This window comes from Dromiciops gliroides, chromosome 2 (genome assembly GCF_019393635.1).
Source record: "Dromiciops gliroides isolate mDroGli1 chromosome 2, mDroGli1.pri, whole genome shotgun sequence".
NCBI lineage: Eukaryota > Metazoa > Chordata > Mammalia > Microbiotheria > Microbiotheriidae > Dromiciops > Dromiciops gliroides.
The window spans coordinates 530,883,779-530,900,925 of record NC_057862.1 but is presented as its reverse complement, the minus strand read 5'-3'; the positions used below and the strand labels follow the sequence as shown (position 1 = coordinate 530,900,925).

At 36.2% G+C, this 17,147-nt stretch overlaps 1 protein-coding gene across 7 annotated transcripts in view; it reads left to right on the top strand.

The window, feature by feature from the left end:
* The window catches only part of NSD3 (nuclear receptor binding SET domain protein 3), a 142,605-nt gene that overhangs the window by 48,102 nt on the left and 77,356 nt on the right, over nucleotides 1-17,147 (top strand). The gene's annotated exons all lie outside the window — the stretch shown is intronic.

Sequence of the window (17,147 nt, the reverse complement as noted above, 5' to 3'; positions counted from 1 at the left end):
TATTTCTAATGACATTCTAATTATTTTCTAATCTAATCTAATTTCTAAGTTTGTAATATTTTATTCATGGAAATGGTTGCTCATTATAAATTTATTTTGTTCTTGATAGAAGGGTTTTTTCCTTCCCAGAATTAAAACTAGAACCCCTCTAAGTTTGAGTTTGGGTCTAGAATCTCAACCGAATGACTAGTAAACAAGCATTTTTTAAAAAATTGTATTGATGAATTTTGTTTCAAAGCATCATACAAACTCTAGCGAACTCAACAATTTAGTCTTTAATATGTATAATGCCCTCCAAATAATTAAGTAAAACAACATAAGGGTAATTGTAACCTGTAGGTTCAACCTTAATCTCTAGTAGTAGTAGTTAATAGTAGTTTAATAGTTAGTTTTTTAGTTTTGTTAGTTCACAAGTTAGTTCTTCTACTGTATCCCTCAGTTTCTCCTTAACTTTCTTAAGACTTCAACTTTCTTATCTGTAAGGTAAGAATTTAAAATTCTGTGATTCTGTAAGGCCAGGGAGGTGAACTTAAGTATGAGGATAAAGTTACTATTTACTAAATATTTATATTTTTTATACTTTTTTCATGATCAGAAGCTAGGGAAAGAGTACAGTGATTAGAATGGCAAACTTAGAACTAGAAGGAACCTTTGAAATCATCTTTTTAACTCACCCATGCCTATTTTACAGATGGGCAAACTCAGCCCAGGAGCATGTGAGTTTACAGTAGTTGCATTGTAATAAGATTTCTTTCTTTCTTTTTTTTTTTAAATTTTAAACTCAAATACAAAATGAAAGAAGGGGGGAAAATGGCCATGTACACAGCAGAACATAAGAGAGGATTCAGTATAAAACAATATAATTTATATTTCAAGAAAACCTATATATAATAAATGCTACACATTGTTTTCAAAGCTGCCCAACTTTGCTTCCTTGTAGGTTTTTCGTTTGTTCTCTGCTGTGCACTCTTGGGGGGGGGGGGTGAGGCAGTTGGAGTTACGTGACTTGCACAGGGTCACACAACTAGTAAGTTTTAAGTGTCTGAGGCCAGATTTGAACTCAGGTACTCCTGACTCCAGGGCCGGTGCTTTATCCACTGTGCCACCTAGCTGCCCCTGCTGTGCACTTTTTACTTTAATCACCCCCTCCCAGAAGGCTACAGTTAAGCATGGGACACACACACACACACACACACACACACCATACTGTGCTTATTTGGTCATATGTTTCTCTGAAGGTGGCTAGCATCTTCCTTCATAAATCCAAGTCTTTCCATGTTTTTCTAAATCAACCAGTTCATCATTTTCCTACACCACAGCAATATTTCCAACCCAGTCATATCCTATCTGAGAGATTGTCTTTGAACGTTTTCCCCTAATTTTCTGCATTCCTTTTATTCTTGGCTGCATAGGTTTTGTTTATACAAGAAAATTTTAAAATAATCAAAAGTATCCATTTTACACTTCAACAGTGTTCTCACCTTATAATATAGTTTAAGGTCTGATACTACTGAATCTGCTTCCTTTACATCTTTCCTCCCTGGTGTTTCTTTGAAGTTCCTGACTTTTTGTTTTTCCAAATGAACTTTGTTATTATTTTTTCTAACTTAGATAATTTTTTAGTAATTTAACTGGGATGGCATTAAATAAATAGATTAGTTAGGTAAAATTGTCTTTTTTTTTATTATGTTGGCTTTACCTAACCATGAACAATAAATTTTTTAGATTTAACTTTGTATAAGAAATGTTTTATGTTTATGTTTATATAGTTCCTGTGTCTGTTTTGGCAAGTATACTCTCAGGTATTTTATACTGTCTAGTTATTTTAAATGATCAAAAACAATGTTAAATAATATTGCTGACACATAGTGTAGTTTCCCTATTTTTCTCTTTTGATTAAATCTTATTTTAGCTTTAACTTTGTCTGAGATCATTATTACTACCCCTCCTTTTTTTACATAATAAATTCTACTCCTGACCTTTATTTTCTTTGTGTGTATCTCTCATTTTTATAGCATTTCCTGAAAGCAACATATTGTTGAACTTAAATTTTTTATCTGCTGTCAGTTTCCATTTTCTGGGTAAACTTATTATTTTCAACATTCTGAGTTATAATTACTCATGTATTTTCCTCACTATCCTCACCCTCATCCTATTCTTACTCCTCTGCTTTACTTCTACTCACTACCTTGCCCTCCTATTCCTTAACCTACCCACCTCTCCAAGAGTCCCTCCCTTATCCTCTTCCTCCACCCTATTTCTTTGCCCTCTTATTTCTTTCTGAATTTAGAACACTTTTTATACCCTTCTAAATATGCATGTTGTTCCCTTTTTAACCCATTCCCAATGACAATTCCAGCACTGCCCACCCTCCCCCTACTAAGCTTCTTCTCATTTGTATGAGATAATTACTCCTTTTCATCTCTCCCTACAGTTTTTTTTTAGAATCACCCAAGACTTTCTTTCAAACTACCCAAATAATGATAACAGTCATAAGAGTACTGATAATATTTTCACATGTAAGAAGTAAACAATTTGGGTTTATAGAGTCCCTTATAATTGGTCTTTAATGTTTACTTTATGTATTTCCTGGATGTTATATGTTGAATTTTCCCTTAAGTTCTGCGGTTTTTATCACAAATACCTGTAAGTCAGTTCATAAAATGTTTTGTTTTGTTTTGTTTTTCATTTATGATTATACTTCACTTAGCTGGGTAAGTTACCCTTGGCTGTAACCCCTGCTCTTTTGCTCTACAGAATATAGTATTCCAAGACTTACAGTCCTTCAATGCTAGGTCTTTTGTAATTCTTATTGCATCTCCATGATATTTCCGTTGTGGTTTTTTTTCTTGTTGCTTCCAGTATTTTCTCCTTAACCTGGGAGTTTTGGAACTTGGCTATGATATTCCTGTAAATTTTCCTCCTGAAATTTCTTTCAGGTGGTTATCGGTGGATTTTGTTTTCCATTTCTGCTTTGCCTTCTTGTTCTAGAACTTCAGGGCAATTTTCCTTGATAATTTCTTGTAGTATTGTTTCAAGATTATTTTTTTCATTGTAATTTTCAGGTAGTTTGAATATTCTTATGCTATTTCTCCTTGATCTGTTCTCCAGATCAAGTTTTTTTTGGGAGGGGGGCATTATGAGATGTTTCACATTCTCTTTTTTTCATTCATTTGATTTTGTTTTATTATTAGCTTCCATTTGCCCAATTCTTGTTTTCAAGGAATTATTTTCTTCCTTAAGTTTTTGATTGTCTATTTCAAGTTGGTTGACTTTCTTTTAATAACTTTCTTGATTGTCTTGGATTGCTTTTTTTTTTCTAATTTTTCCTCAATTTCTCTTATTTGGTTTTTTAAATCCTTTTTAAGTTCTTCTAAGAACTCTTTGTGCTGGGACCATTTGACTTTTTTCATTGAAAAGGGAGTGGTCTTTTAAGCTCCATTATCTTCCTCTGAACCCAGATTTTCTCTCTCCCCAAAATAGATATGGCTGGGTTCTTTCTCCTTTGCTTACTCATTTTTATTTTTGTTTTATTTGGTTTTTCACAGCTATTAATGTAATCAAGTTCTAGTCTCATGGTTTGGGGATGATGCCCCAATCCTCAGGTCCTTGATTTGTCCTGGCACTCAACCTTGGGCTCTTCACTCTACTCCAAAGTTAGGGCTAGGGCCTCTGGCCTTGCTGTCCCACAAATGATCTTGCACCTTTCTGTCCCTTCAGTAGCTACAAAGTATAGCTGTCCTCTCTGCCCTCCCTGGCACTAAAACCAGGGACTCTGCTCTCCTATAAGTGCCCATAGCCAAGAGGGTCCCTGTCCCTCTGCTACTGCACTCACCAGGTGTATACTAGCTCCCTCTTCCCCTCAGCAGCAGCCCCGGACATCTGGTTAGCACAGCTGTGCTTGGCATCCTTTAACAGTGGAGGGTCCTTCAATCTTCTACTCAGCGAACCCGAACATTGCGAGATGAAAGTTTCTAAGAGTGAGGCTGCCTCCCAACTCCAGCTACCCCCGAGTTTGTTGTTTGTTAATTACTCAGAGTTGGCCTGAAGGTATTTGCACTTCATTCAAGTTGAACCTCCAGCTCTGGAGGTTGGGTCTTTCCTGGGGGTCTTCTCAAGTTGTCTTGGGAGAACAGCTGTTTTACTCTGACTTTTGTTTATTTCTGATGCTCTACATTCCATCTGAGGTGATGTTCTGTCTTCTTTTGTGGGGGAAATTTGGAGAGCCAAAAGTTTTCTGACCTACTCTACCATCTTCCTAGAATCCTCTCTGTAATGAGATTTTCAAGCCTATCCTTTCCTATTATGTTCTAATTTCTATCTTGTCTTTTTTATTCTTATAATGTTAATCATTAAATATTCATGGATTAGATTATTGATAAGTATTCTGTTCTATTTAGCCAGAAAATTTTTTTTTAATGCTGATGGATTTAAAAACAAAACAAAACATGTTAACCCATTTTCCTGTCTTAGTAATTACAGCATGCAAAAAAAAATTCTCTTTCAGGATGTTTTAGCTTCCTAGGGTCATCATTCTGAATATTAGTTGATATTATTTCATAGCTCTGTAGATGTAGAAGATATTAGTGAAATGGTTCAAATGCTACTGAACAACTGTGTTAATCACAGTTTAAAATTTTTTTTTCTAGTTTCAAATTCTCTGCTTTCCTCTCTTCCACCTCCTCAATGAGAAGGCAAAAAAAAAAAATCGAAACCTATTGCAAACATGTATATTGATGCAAAACAAATTTCTGCATTAGCCCTTTCTCTTCCCTCCTCCCCCCCAAAAATAAAAGGGGCCAAGAAAAAGAAAAAAAATCTGTGCTTTGGTCTGCACTTGGTATCCATCAATTCTCTATCTGGAGGTGGCTAACATGTTTCATCATGAGTCCTTTGGAACTGTAGTAGGTCATTGTTTGATCAGAGTCACTAAATCTTTCACAGTTGATTATCTTTACAATATTGCTATTACTATGTAGACTGTTCTCCTAGTTCTGCTCACTTAACTTTGATATATTTTGTTTTTTTCCATCACCAACATTTCTTTTTTTTTTTTTTAGTGAGGCAATTGGGGTTAAGTGACTTGCCCAGAGTCACACAGCTAGTAAGTGTTAAGTGTTTAAAGTTGGATTTGAACTCAGGTACTCCTGACTCCAAGGCCGATACTCTATCCACTGCGCCACCTAGCTGCCCCCTCACTTAACTTTGTATGAGTTCCTATAGGTCTTCCAGATTTGTCTAAAACCATCCCCTTCATCATTTCTTACAGCACAACAGTATTGTATCATATTCATGTACCATAACTTGTTCAGTCATTCTTCAATTGATAGGCATTCCCGTAGTTACTAATTTTTTTGCTATCATAAATAGAGCTGCTATAATTTTTTTCCTCTTTTTTTGTTCTTTTTGGAATAGAGCCCTAGTAGGAAGATTGCTGGTTTAGAGTGTATGCACCCTTTAAAACCTTTTTGGGCATAGTTCCATACAGTGAGTTAGTGTACCTGTTTTCCCACAGACCTTCCAGCAGTTGTCATTTTCCTTTTTTTGTCATTTCAGCCAAACTCATGGGTGAGATGGTACCTCAGAGTTGTTTTAATTTGCATTTTTCTAATTATTAGTGGGGCAGCTAGGTGGTACAGTGGATAGAATGCCAGGCCTGGGAGATCTGAGTTCAAATCTATCCTCAGACTCTTATTGGCTATGTAACCCTAGCTGGGCAAGTCACTTAACCCTGTTTACCCGTTTTCTTCATCTGTAAAATGAGCTGGAGAAGGAAACAACAAACCACTCCAGTATCTTTGCCAAGAAAACCCCAAATGGGGTTACAAAGGGTCAGACATAACGGAAACAACTAAACAAATTATTAGTTATTTAGAGTGCTTTTTTGTATGGCTATTAATAGTTTTTCTTCCTTTGAAAATTGCCTATCTATATCTTTTGACCATTTATCAGTTGAAGGGTCACACATTCTTATAAATTTGACTTAGTTCTCTATTTTAGAAATGATACCTTTATGAGAGAAACTTGCTACAAAGATTTTTTTACCCAGTTTCCTCTTTTTCTTCCAATTTTAGCAATACCAGTTTTCTTAAAAAACTTTTGAATTTCATATAATAAAAACTATCCATTTTACCTCCTGTGAACTTCTCTTCAGTCATACTCTTCACCTATCCATAAAGCCAATCCAATAAACATTTATTAAGTGCCTTCTATGTTCTAGGAACTGTGTTAAGTGTTGGGGATACAATCAATGAAAAAAAGTCTCCACCCTCAAGAAGCTTACAGTCTAATGAGAGAAGAAATCAAGAAAGGTTAGGGGGACACTGGAAAGCATATTGTTCCATGGAGTTGAAACCAGACAGAGAAGCCCATGCAAATTAGAATGAGCTGAGCCAAGTCTAGTTTCTTCCCTCTATAAACGAAAACTTTGGTATTTAATCCTCCCTCTCTCCAATCAGAGGGGAGAGGAGGCTGAGGGAGGTTGTATTAATCAAGGCTCAAGTTAGCAGCATGGTGGTAATTTCTTCCTCACTCCATCAAGTTGCTTGTGATATCATCTTTTATGTCTAAATCATGCACTAACTTTGAGCTTGTCTTGGTATATAGTATGAAATGTTGGTCTGTGCTTATTTCTTTTTCTTTCTTTCTTTCTTTTTTTTTTTTTTGTGAGGCAGTTGGGGTTTAAGTGACTTGCCCAGGGTCACACAGCTAGTAAGTGTCAAGAGTCCGAGGCCAGATTTGAACTCAGGTCCTCCTGAATCCAGGGCTGGTGCTCTATCCACTGCGCCACCTAGCTGCTCTGTGCTTTTTTCTGATAGACATTTCTGCCAGCTTTTGTTGTTGTTAGATAGTGAGTTTGTGCCCCCAATAGCTGGGATCTTTCTGTTTATTATTTGCTTCTTTCTCTATATTGAATACTTAATTTGTTCCACTCATCAACTTTTCTTTCTTACCCAGTATCAAATTGTTTCGATGATTATAGCTTTATAGTGTAGTTTGATGTCTGATGTGTCCTTTCCTTCATAGTTTTTCTATTGATTCTCTTCGTATTTTTTTTTTTTTTGGTCTTTTTGCAGAGCAATGAGGGTTAAGTGACTTGCCCAGGGTCACACAGCTAGTAAGTGTTAAGTGTCTGAGGCCAGATTTAAACTCAGGTCCTCCTGAATCCAGGGCCGGTACTTTATCCACTGTGCCACCTAGCCGCCCCTCGATTTTCTTTGTATTCTTAATGTTTTGTCCCTCCAGGTGAATTTTTTTTTCTAGCTCTATTCTCAGTGATATTGTCATTTTTGTTAAATTGGCTAGGCCTACCCATGAATAGTTAATATTTGTCTAGTTATATTTAGATCTGTCATTATTTGTATGAAGCATTTTGTAATTGTGTTCATAGAGTTACATTGTGTATCTTAGAAGAAAGACTCCCAAGTATTTTATACTGTCTGTAGTTATTTTAAATGGAATTTTTCTACCTCTTCCTGCTGGATTTTGTTAGTTATATATAGATATGTTAATGATTTGTGTGAGTTTATTTTATATTCTGTAATTTTGCTGAAGTTTTTTCAATTCAATTTTTAGTTGATTCTCTAGGGTTCTGTAGATAAACTATCTTTGTCTATTTGTAACTAGCATTTTTAGTATAATATTGAATAGTAATGATGATGAACATTATTTCTTCACCTCTGATCTTAATGGAAAGGCTTCTAGCTTATCCATCTCCATGACAGAAAATGTTTCTTGGTTTTAGATAAATGCTACTTAATCATTTTAAGGAAAGCTCCATTTTCCCTGTACCTTCTAATGTTTTTAACATTAATGAGTGTCATGTTTTGTTGAAAGCTTTTATTGCATCTATTGAAATAATCATGTGATTTTTGTTATTGATATGATCAATTATGTTTATAGTTTATTAAGCCAGCCTGGTTGTACTGTATGACCTTTGTAATAGATTGCTGTAATCTCCTTGCTAGTGTTTTATTTAAAATTTTTGCATCAGTATTCACTAGGGAAATTGGTCTATGGTTTTCTTTCTCTGTTTTGACTCTCCCTGGTTTTAAGTATCATGTGCACAATTTTTTTTTTTTTTTTGCAGGGCAATGGGGGTTAAGTGACTTGCCCATGGTCACACAGCTAGTCAGTGTCAAGTGTCTGAGGCCGGATTTGAACTCAGGTCCTCCTGAATCCAGGGCTGGTGCTTTATCCACTGCACCACCTAGCTGCCCCCCTGGTTTTAAGTATCAAGGCCATATTTATGTTGTAGAAGGAATTTTATAGGGCTCCTTCTTTACTTGTTTTCAGAATGTTTGTGTACTGTTGGAATTAATTGTTCTTTAAATATTTTGTAGAAATCACTTGTAAATTTATCTGGTCCTGTGGTAGGTTTTCCCCCCTAGTGAACTCATTAATGGCTTGTTCAGTATTAATGATAAGGGTTATTTAAGTATTTTATATCCTGTTATATTAATCTGGACAACTTATATTTTTGCAAATATTCATCCATTTCATTTAGATGTTCAGTTTTATTGGCATGTAGTTGGGCAAAATAGCTCCTAATAATTGCTTTTGTTTCCTCTTCATTTGGTAATGAATTCTCCATTTTCATTTTTTGATACTGGTAAATTGGTTTTATTTCTTTAAGTCAAATTAGCCAATGGCTTATCTATTATTTTTTTAAGCAGCTACTAGTTTTATTTATTAAGTCAATGAATTTTTTACTTTCTTTTTTTTTTGCAGGACAATGAGGGTTAAGTGACTTGCCCAGGGTCACACAGCTAATAAGTGTCAAGTGTCTGAGGCCAGATTTGAACTCAGGTCCTCCTGACTCCAGGGCCCCTGCTCTATTCACTGCACCACCTAGCTACCCCCTTACTTTCAATTTTGTTAATCTCTCCTTTGATTTTTCAGGTTATCTATTTTGATGTTTAATTGTTTTGGTTTTTTCCCCCCAGGGGTGGGGGGAATAGGAGGGAGAGAAAGTTGGGGTTTAGTGACTTGCCCAGGGTCACATAGCTGAGGCTCAAGTAATCTTGATTCCAGAGCTGGTACTCTGTCTCCCTGTGCCACCTAGCTACCCCTTAATTAAGGGATTTTAATTTATTGTTTTTCTAGGTTTTTTCGTTGCATGCCCAATTCATTGATTTGCTCTTTCTCTTTTTTTATTGATGTGTTTAGAGATACAAAATTTCCTCTTACTACTTTGGCTGCATCCCACAAATTTTGGTATCTTGTCTCATTATCATTATCTTTAATTAAATTATTGTTTCTGTGATTTGTTCTTTGAACAACCATAATCTATCCCCCTCCTACCTTTCCATTCTTCTTATACCTTCCTCCTCATCACATACTTTTTGATCAAGTGACACTGGCCTCCTCATTGTTCTACAAACAAGACACACTGTTGGCTTGAGGCATTTTCTCTGGCTGTTTCCCATGCTTGGAACACTCTCTTCCGCTTCACCTACTGAGCTCTCTGACTTTCTTTAAGTTCCAACTAAATTCCCATCTTTTACTAGAAGCCTTTCTCAACCCCTCTTAATTCTATTGCCTTCCCTCCATCAATTATTTACTATTTATTCTGTATATAGCTTGTTTTGTATATATTTGTTTTTGTGTTGTTTCCAACATTAGTTATAAACTCCTTGAAGGCAGGGACTGTCTTTTGCCTCTTTTTGTATCCCCAGCATTTAGCACAGTGTTTGATGCATAGTATGTGCTCAATAAATGTTTATTGATTAATTGGGATTTTTTTCAGTCTTGCTGGATAGGTATTTCTTGGCTATAATCCTAAATACTTTTTTTCTCCCAGAATATCATATTCTAGTTACTCTCTTTTTTTTTTTTTAGCTGACTGCTAAATCTTGTGTGATCCTGACTATGATTCTCCAAAACTTGAATTCTTTCTTACTACTTGTGATATTTTCTCCTTATCCTCAGAGTTTTCAGATTCTATCACTTTCTCCTTTTGTACTCTGGTTTTAAAATGTCTGAATAGTTTTCCTTTATAATTACTTGATATAAGGTGTCTTAAGTTGTTTTTTGTTTTCATGGCTTTCAGGTAGATCAGTGATTTTTTTTGGGGGGGTGAGGCAATTGGGGTTAAATTACTTGCCCAGGGTCACATAGCTAGTAAGTGTCAAGTGTCTGAGGCCAGATTTGAACTCAGGTACTCCTGAATCCAGGACCAGTGAATGATTCTTAAATTATAACCGCTCAGTCTATTTTCTAGTTGTTTTTCCTGTGAGATTTTTTCACATTTCTTCTATTTTTCATTCTTTTAATTTGTTTTGACATTGTTTTATTATTTCTTGATGTCTTGTGGAGTCATTAAGTTTCCATTTGCCAATTCTATTTTTATGGGAGTTATTTTCTTCAGTGATATTTTGTACCTCTTTTACCATTTGGTTAAACCTAACTTATAAGGTGTTATAACTAGGTGTCATAGTGGATAGAGCATCAGTCTCGGAGTCAGGAAGACTCATACTCCTGAGTTCAAATCTGGCCTCAGACACTTAGCTGTGTGACCCTGGGCAAGTCACTTAACCCTCTGACTGTAAAATGAACTGGAGAAGGAAATGGCAAACCACTTTAGGATCTTTGCCAAGAAAATCCCAAATGGAGTCATGAAGAGATAGATATGTCTAAAAGGACTAGACAACAACAGGCTTTTAAGGAGTTGTTTTCTTTAATATTTTTACCTCTTTTACAAAACTGTTCATTTTCCTCTTAAAACTTTCTTGCATAATTCTTTTCCCATTTTTCCTTCTACTGCTCTTCTTTCATTTAAAAAATTTTTTTATTTTTACTTTTTATCTCTTTAATTCATTTGTAAGAATTCTTTTTGGGCTTGTGTTTAGTCTGCATTTTCTGTGAGGCTGCTCAAATCATTGTGATCTTCTCTGTTTGTGTTCCTATCTTCCATGTCATCATAGTAACTCATTATGATCAAGTTCTTTTTTCCCAACCCTATTCTTCTATCCTACTTCTTGATTTTGGACTTTACATCACTGTAGTTCTCTGCTTACTTCTGGACTGGGATATCTGGCCTCAGCTTCTGCCCTTTTATGTCCTTCTGCTGTTTTTACATCTCACTCCATGGGCATGCACATTTTCCATGCTTCTACGGTGGTGTGATTGGGCAAAAGATTTGTTTTTTGCACTTCTATGTGAGTTCTGTAGGGTCCTGACCTAAATTTGGTTCTGTTAGGTTGTATGTGGTTGAATTTCAGTAGACTGCTAATATTAGCCTGCTGGGAAGTTCTGCAGACTCAGAGTGACTGAACTACTGGATCCCTCTTTGATTTTGGTCTCCTGCTCTGGTTATTCCACTGCAGGCTTATGTGCAAAATTAAAGATTAAAACTGACTCTCTCCTCAGCTCTTGGGCTCAGGGCCACACAGTTAAGGTTTTGGAATTTTTTCTTGCTTTGTCCATAGCTAATGTCTCTCTCATTTTCTACTGCTCCCCACCACTGCTAATACACTCCTGGCTAGTCCCTCACTTCAGTGTCAGCAGACCTCTCTTTCTTCCTAAGCTGCCCTGGATTGGAAAAATGACTCACTTTGACTTTTTCTTGGCTTTTCTGATCAGGATCAGAATTTGATCTGTTGTGTTTTTTTAGATTGTTGTGGAGGAGGAGGTGTTAATGGGTGAGCTGGGCCAAAATGCTGATTCTAACTTGTCATCTTGACCTTTCCCCGTTATTATTAATAATAATTAATAATGGCTATTAATTACAACAATAATTATTATCTTGTTCTCATCTTTGTCAGATGGTTTCAGGTAGAAATTGGAACAAGTTGATATCCTATTATTTTATATTTAATGTTCAACAAACTGTTACAAAGGTGGAAAAAATAACCGCATTTTGTTGTTGAAATAAAAGTATTAGGATGCAGGCTCCCTGACAGCACTAGAAGACAGGATAACAGGGATTGTAAATACCTCATCCTATTATTGTAATTATTGTTGTTGGCATTATTAGTATCTTTTTAAATAGGTTACTGATTATTTTGTCATACTTTTCTTTCTCTTAAAAGCCTAAAGAAAATGTTTTGCTGGTTATGTTTTAGTTAGTTCCATTTTTAATGATATTTAGGTGATAGTTCTAGACTTAAAGTGAGTGTATATATCTTTTAATCTATATATAAAAGCAAATTGACCAGATAATATATTCCTACCTGGAAAGAGAATCAGTTCTAAGTCTGGAGCTCCTGAAGTTTTTGCTTATCTTTCACAGAACCATCACTTAGCAGAGAAGCGGGCAAGGGTTTAGCCTCATGGTTCACTGATTAAAGATGTCCTATTAAAGTAAGAATACTCTAAATACAAGCATACTTCTTAAATGAAATACATGTTTTCCTGTTAAGTTATGTATATTTAATAGTATTGTAAATATCTTAGAGCTATTCATAGGGAACTTGTGTTGAACCCCTTTTTATAGTAAACACCTCCTAATTTATGGCTTATGCATTTGCATTGTATATAATTTTTCTTAAAGTGAAGGTTATACATGCTCCATTCCCTAGAACTTGTAACTTTGATGTTATGGAGTCCTTTTGCTCTGATTTATGCCTGTCTGGGTATTATAACCCTTGTACTCCTCCTCTCCCTCTTGGATTGGTGGTATTGCAGTGTACTTGTATTGGAGTAGGTCTAAAGGTAATAGAGCAGACACCAATTACATGTTTTACCACTGTAAAACTTATTTCCAGGAGATGCTTGTTGGAATCCTGGTGTTTCTTGGAAATCAGTTTGAAACCATTGACCTTTTTGTGTGTCCTTTACTATTGTTGTGGGTGTATAATCAACATGCTAACTTCTGAAGTAACATTCAGCTTTTGTACTTTAAACTTAACTCTACCAAGTATTTATTTAATTCTTAGTCACATGGCACTGAAAAATGTGGCTGTTCTTTGGGACCAAAGTGAAAACTGTGTCCAAACATCTAGATCAGTGATGTCAAACTCAAATAGAAACAGATCCCTGCTGGCCAAATATTGACTTAGAAAACCACAAATTATCATTATCTATGCTTAATTGTATTTTTATTTATTTTGTTAAACATTTCCCAGTTACCTTTTAATCTGATTTGAGCCTGTTGCTGGTGACATATAAATATATATATATATATATTAGGGCTATGTGTTAGACACCTCTAATCCAGGCAGTCAGATCTCTGGGGTCCCTATTAAACTATATTTCAAAAAAATGCTTTTGCTGATAGGCAAAGAGAGTTCCTCATTAAATCAGGAATATATGGAAACTTCTGCCCTTCTCTCCCCCCACCCCCCACTCCCAACACACACACACACACAGACATTTGAGAGAGACTATCTTAAATCATTGGTTTCTCATTCAGCACTTCATGGGACTTAATCACTAACTGACTTGTTTATCTGCCATTTTTGATTTGTGGGAAATCAAGCCAGCTAGCCTAGTTCTAGGCAGAATACTAAATGTAACTTTAGCCTCTCGTGGAGATTTTAAAAATTTAGGCTATTTGCATTTTTTCAACACACACACAAAAATACTTCAAAGATGCTTTTTTGTTCTTCCTTTTTAAAGAACATGCTTTAAGGTCCTTGAGGTTCACTTAGCAATTAATGATAGAGAATTTGAAATTGTTAGACCCTGTCCACATTGCTAAATCTAACAAAACTATTTTTTAATACAGACAACAAGAATAATCTTACATTTTTTTGTTTTTGTGTTTTAAGATGAACATTAAATATACTTTATCTGCAGTATTCTACATTCCTTTTCCTGCTTCTTCAGAAACTTATGGGTTATGCTTTTCTAGAGATGATCTACTTTCAGTATAGACTACAAAAAATACTCTTATCCTGTGGCTATGACTGTGCCGAATGGCCATAAAACTATTAAAATGCTTAACTCTGTTAAGGGGTTAACACAGGGGAGCTAGAAACCACTGAAATTTGAGAGAAAGTATATGTGCTTTAAATGAAAGATACTTGTAAATTAAGATGAATTGAACATCGCCCAATAGGATTTGGATCCAGACAGCCTTTTTTTTACTACTCTCTCTATAGAAATGCCACCTGCCATTGCTCATAAAGACATTGCTAGTAAAGTTATCTTTCTACCTTATCACCTTTTATATAGCTTTTTGCACTTTAGACAAATGAATTGTGGAAAGTGGAACTCCTTAAATCAGTGTTTTTCACTGTCCTTATCCCATGTATTTTCTAGCAACATTTGATGCTACTGACCTCTATCCTTTTGGAAATGATCCTCCCCATTAATTTCTCTGTTAATTCTCCTTCTAACTCTAGTACTTACTGTCTATATAACTGTGGACAACTCATTTTATCCTTCTATGTTTCTGTTTCTTCATCTATAAATTGGGAATAATAATCATTCATTCAACCAATATTAGGTGATTGTTTGCAGTGCACTTATAATAGGTGCTGGGGAGTATACAAAGTTTATGAGGCATTCACCTCCCTCATGAAGTTGTTTAACATTGAGATAAGACACAAAGGTAACTATCATACATAGTATTACATGATCAGAAGGCTGCAAAACAAAATATTACATTAGATCTAAGTGGGAAGGCAATAACTGCACTAAAATACTTTATAGAGTGATGTGAAGAAATACTCTGGAAAACTTTATAATGTTATTATTACTACTGTCATTCAAGCCTTTCTCCCTTTGTTCTTTCCTGTTTATATGCTGCCTCTTATTTTTGCAAAGAAAGGAGGGAGGGGTATTTTCTCATCTCTTCTTCTGGGCCAAGCTTGGTTTAGTCACACAGCCAATGATCTATGAACACACTAGTTCTCATGTTTGCCAAGCTGGCCTGCTACTTCACTCCCCTCCTTCCTCATCTGACTTCTGCATCTCTCTCTTGGTCCCTTCCCTATTGACTCAGACTCAGTGATGCAAGCTAAAAGAGCTTATGCTTGTGGCACAAAAAAGGAGCTACTTTTAAGTGATCATTTTATGTTTAGTTCTGTGTTACTGTAGTTTGCTGGCGGCTTGTCCATGCTCACTATGACAAGCACTGTAGTGTAGTGAATGGTTGGATCTGGAGTCAAGAATTGGCTTGTGCATTATTATAAAGTTTCATGTTGCCTTTATTTCTGTTTATATTGTTGTAGTCATTATGTGCATTGTTTTTCTGGTTCTTACTTCACTCCATCAGTTCATCATCATCATCGTAGTGATAATATACATCTAGCACTTGAAGGTTTACAAAGTACTTTACAAATATTATCTCATTTGATCTTCACAACAAACCTGGGCAGGTGTTATTATTATCCCTGTTATATAGATGAGGGAAGAAGCAGATGAAGGTCAAGTGATTTGCTCAGTGTCACATAGCAAGTAAGTGAATGTGTGACGCTGAATCTGAACTCAGGTTTTCTTGACCTGAGTTCCAGAGTTCTGGCTGCTGTGCCACATGGCCGCCTTATTTCATTTAAGTCTTCCCAGCCTTCTCCAAGTTTTCCATGTTCGTCACTCCATATGATGGCAGGAATAATTCAGTGTATTCATGTGCCATGGTTGTTGTTCAGTGACTCATTAAATAGGCATCTACTTTGTTTCAGTTCTTTGCTACCACAAAAAAATTCTACTGGAAGTGTTTTGGTACATTACCTTTCTTTATAGCTTAGGCTGATTCACCCTCCTTTGACCTGTGTCTAATAGTGGGATCCCTAAGTACAAGGATCAGATCTAGAGTTGGAAGGCATCTCAAAAACCGCCTGGGTCAAATTCTTCATTTTACATATGAGAAAGTAAGTGACTTGCCCAAGGTCATAGAAGTTGTAAACATCAGTCAGTAAATCAACAAGTCTGTTTGTCAGACAGTGTGTTCCATATACAAGCAGGAAGAAAGATGGTCCCTGCCCTCAAGGAACTGACATTTCTGTTGGGGAAGACAACACATAAAAGGGAATTGAAAAGCTGGGAAGAAATGAAGGTACCAGTAAGTGAGGGGACTGTAGAGAAACTCCAGGAGAGTCAAGAATGCAATACAAGTGTACTTGTATTAAGTTACAAATATTAAGTACTAACTGTATTCCAGGCCTTGACATAAAGACAGGAAAAAACAATTCTTGTCCTTAAGGAGCTTACATTCTAATGGTGGGGTGTGTGTGTGTGTGTGTGTGTGTGTAAATAACTAGGTACATACAAAGAGTTAGATAGAGGATAGAAAGGAAAAGCATTTAGGAGCTGGAGGGACTGAAAAAGGCCTGCTGCAGAAGGTTGAACTTTGAGCCAAGTCTTTAAGGAACCCTGGGTAACTAAGAGGCAGAAGTGAGGGTGCAAAGCATTCCAGACATAGGAGACAGGTTTGTCAAAGGGTGATGGAAGTTGCTGCATCATAGAGTAGTGAAGGGGATGAAAGATAAGAAGACTGGAAAGGTGGTAAGAAGGGGCCAGCTTTAAATGCCCAACGCAAGGCTTTATTTATGTTTGATTGTGGAGGTAACTGGGAGCCACTGGATCTCATTGAGGAAAAGGTCAAAAGCCTAATCCTAGGCCTTAGAAGAAGAATGACCTTGACAGCTGCATAGAAAGATGGGTTAAAGTGGGGAGAAGTTTGAGGTAGCTAGAAGGCTGTTACACCACTTTAGGCAAGAGGTTGATGAGGGCCTGAACTAAGATTCTGGCTGTATGAGTGGAGAAAAGGTGGTGTATGAGATAGGTTATGAAGGGAGAAATGACAAGATTTAGTGATAGCTTGGTTGTGGGGGATGAGTAACAGTGAAAAGTGAAGGATAAGATTACAGTTTCAAACCTGGGTGATTGGGAGGATGGTAGTGTCCTAGACAATAATAGGGAAGTTTAGAAGAGGAGATTTTGGAGGGAAAGATAATAAGTACTGTTTTGGGCGTGTTGGGTTTCAGATGTTTATGGGACATCCAGTTTGAGATATCTACAAGGCAGTTGGAGATACAAAACTGTAGCTTGAGGGAGAGACGGACTGGATATACTGATCTGGGAGTCATCATCTACATATAGATAATAAATGCACCCAAAGGACCTGATGAGATCACCAAGTGAGATACAGTAAAAAGAGAAGAGGACTGATGACAGACCATTGAGGTACTCCCAAGTGGGCTTGACCAGGATGAAGATGTAGAAAGGAAACTGAGGTGGAATGATTGGGTGGATAGAAG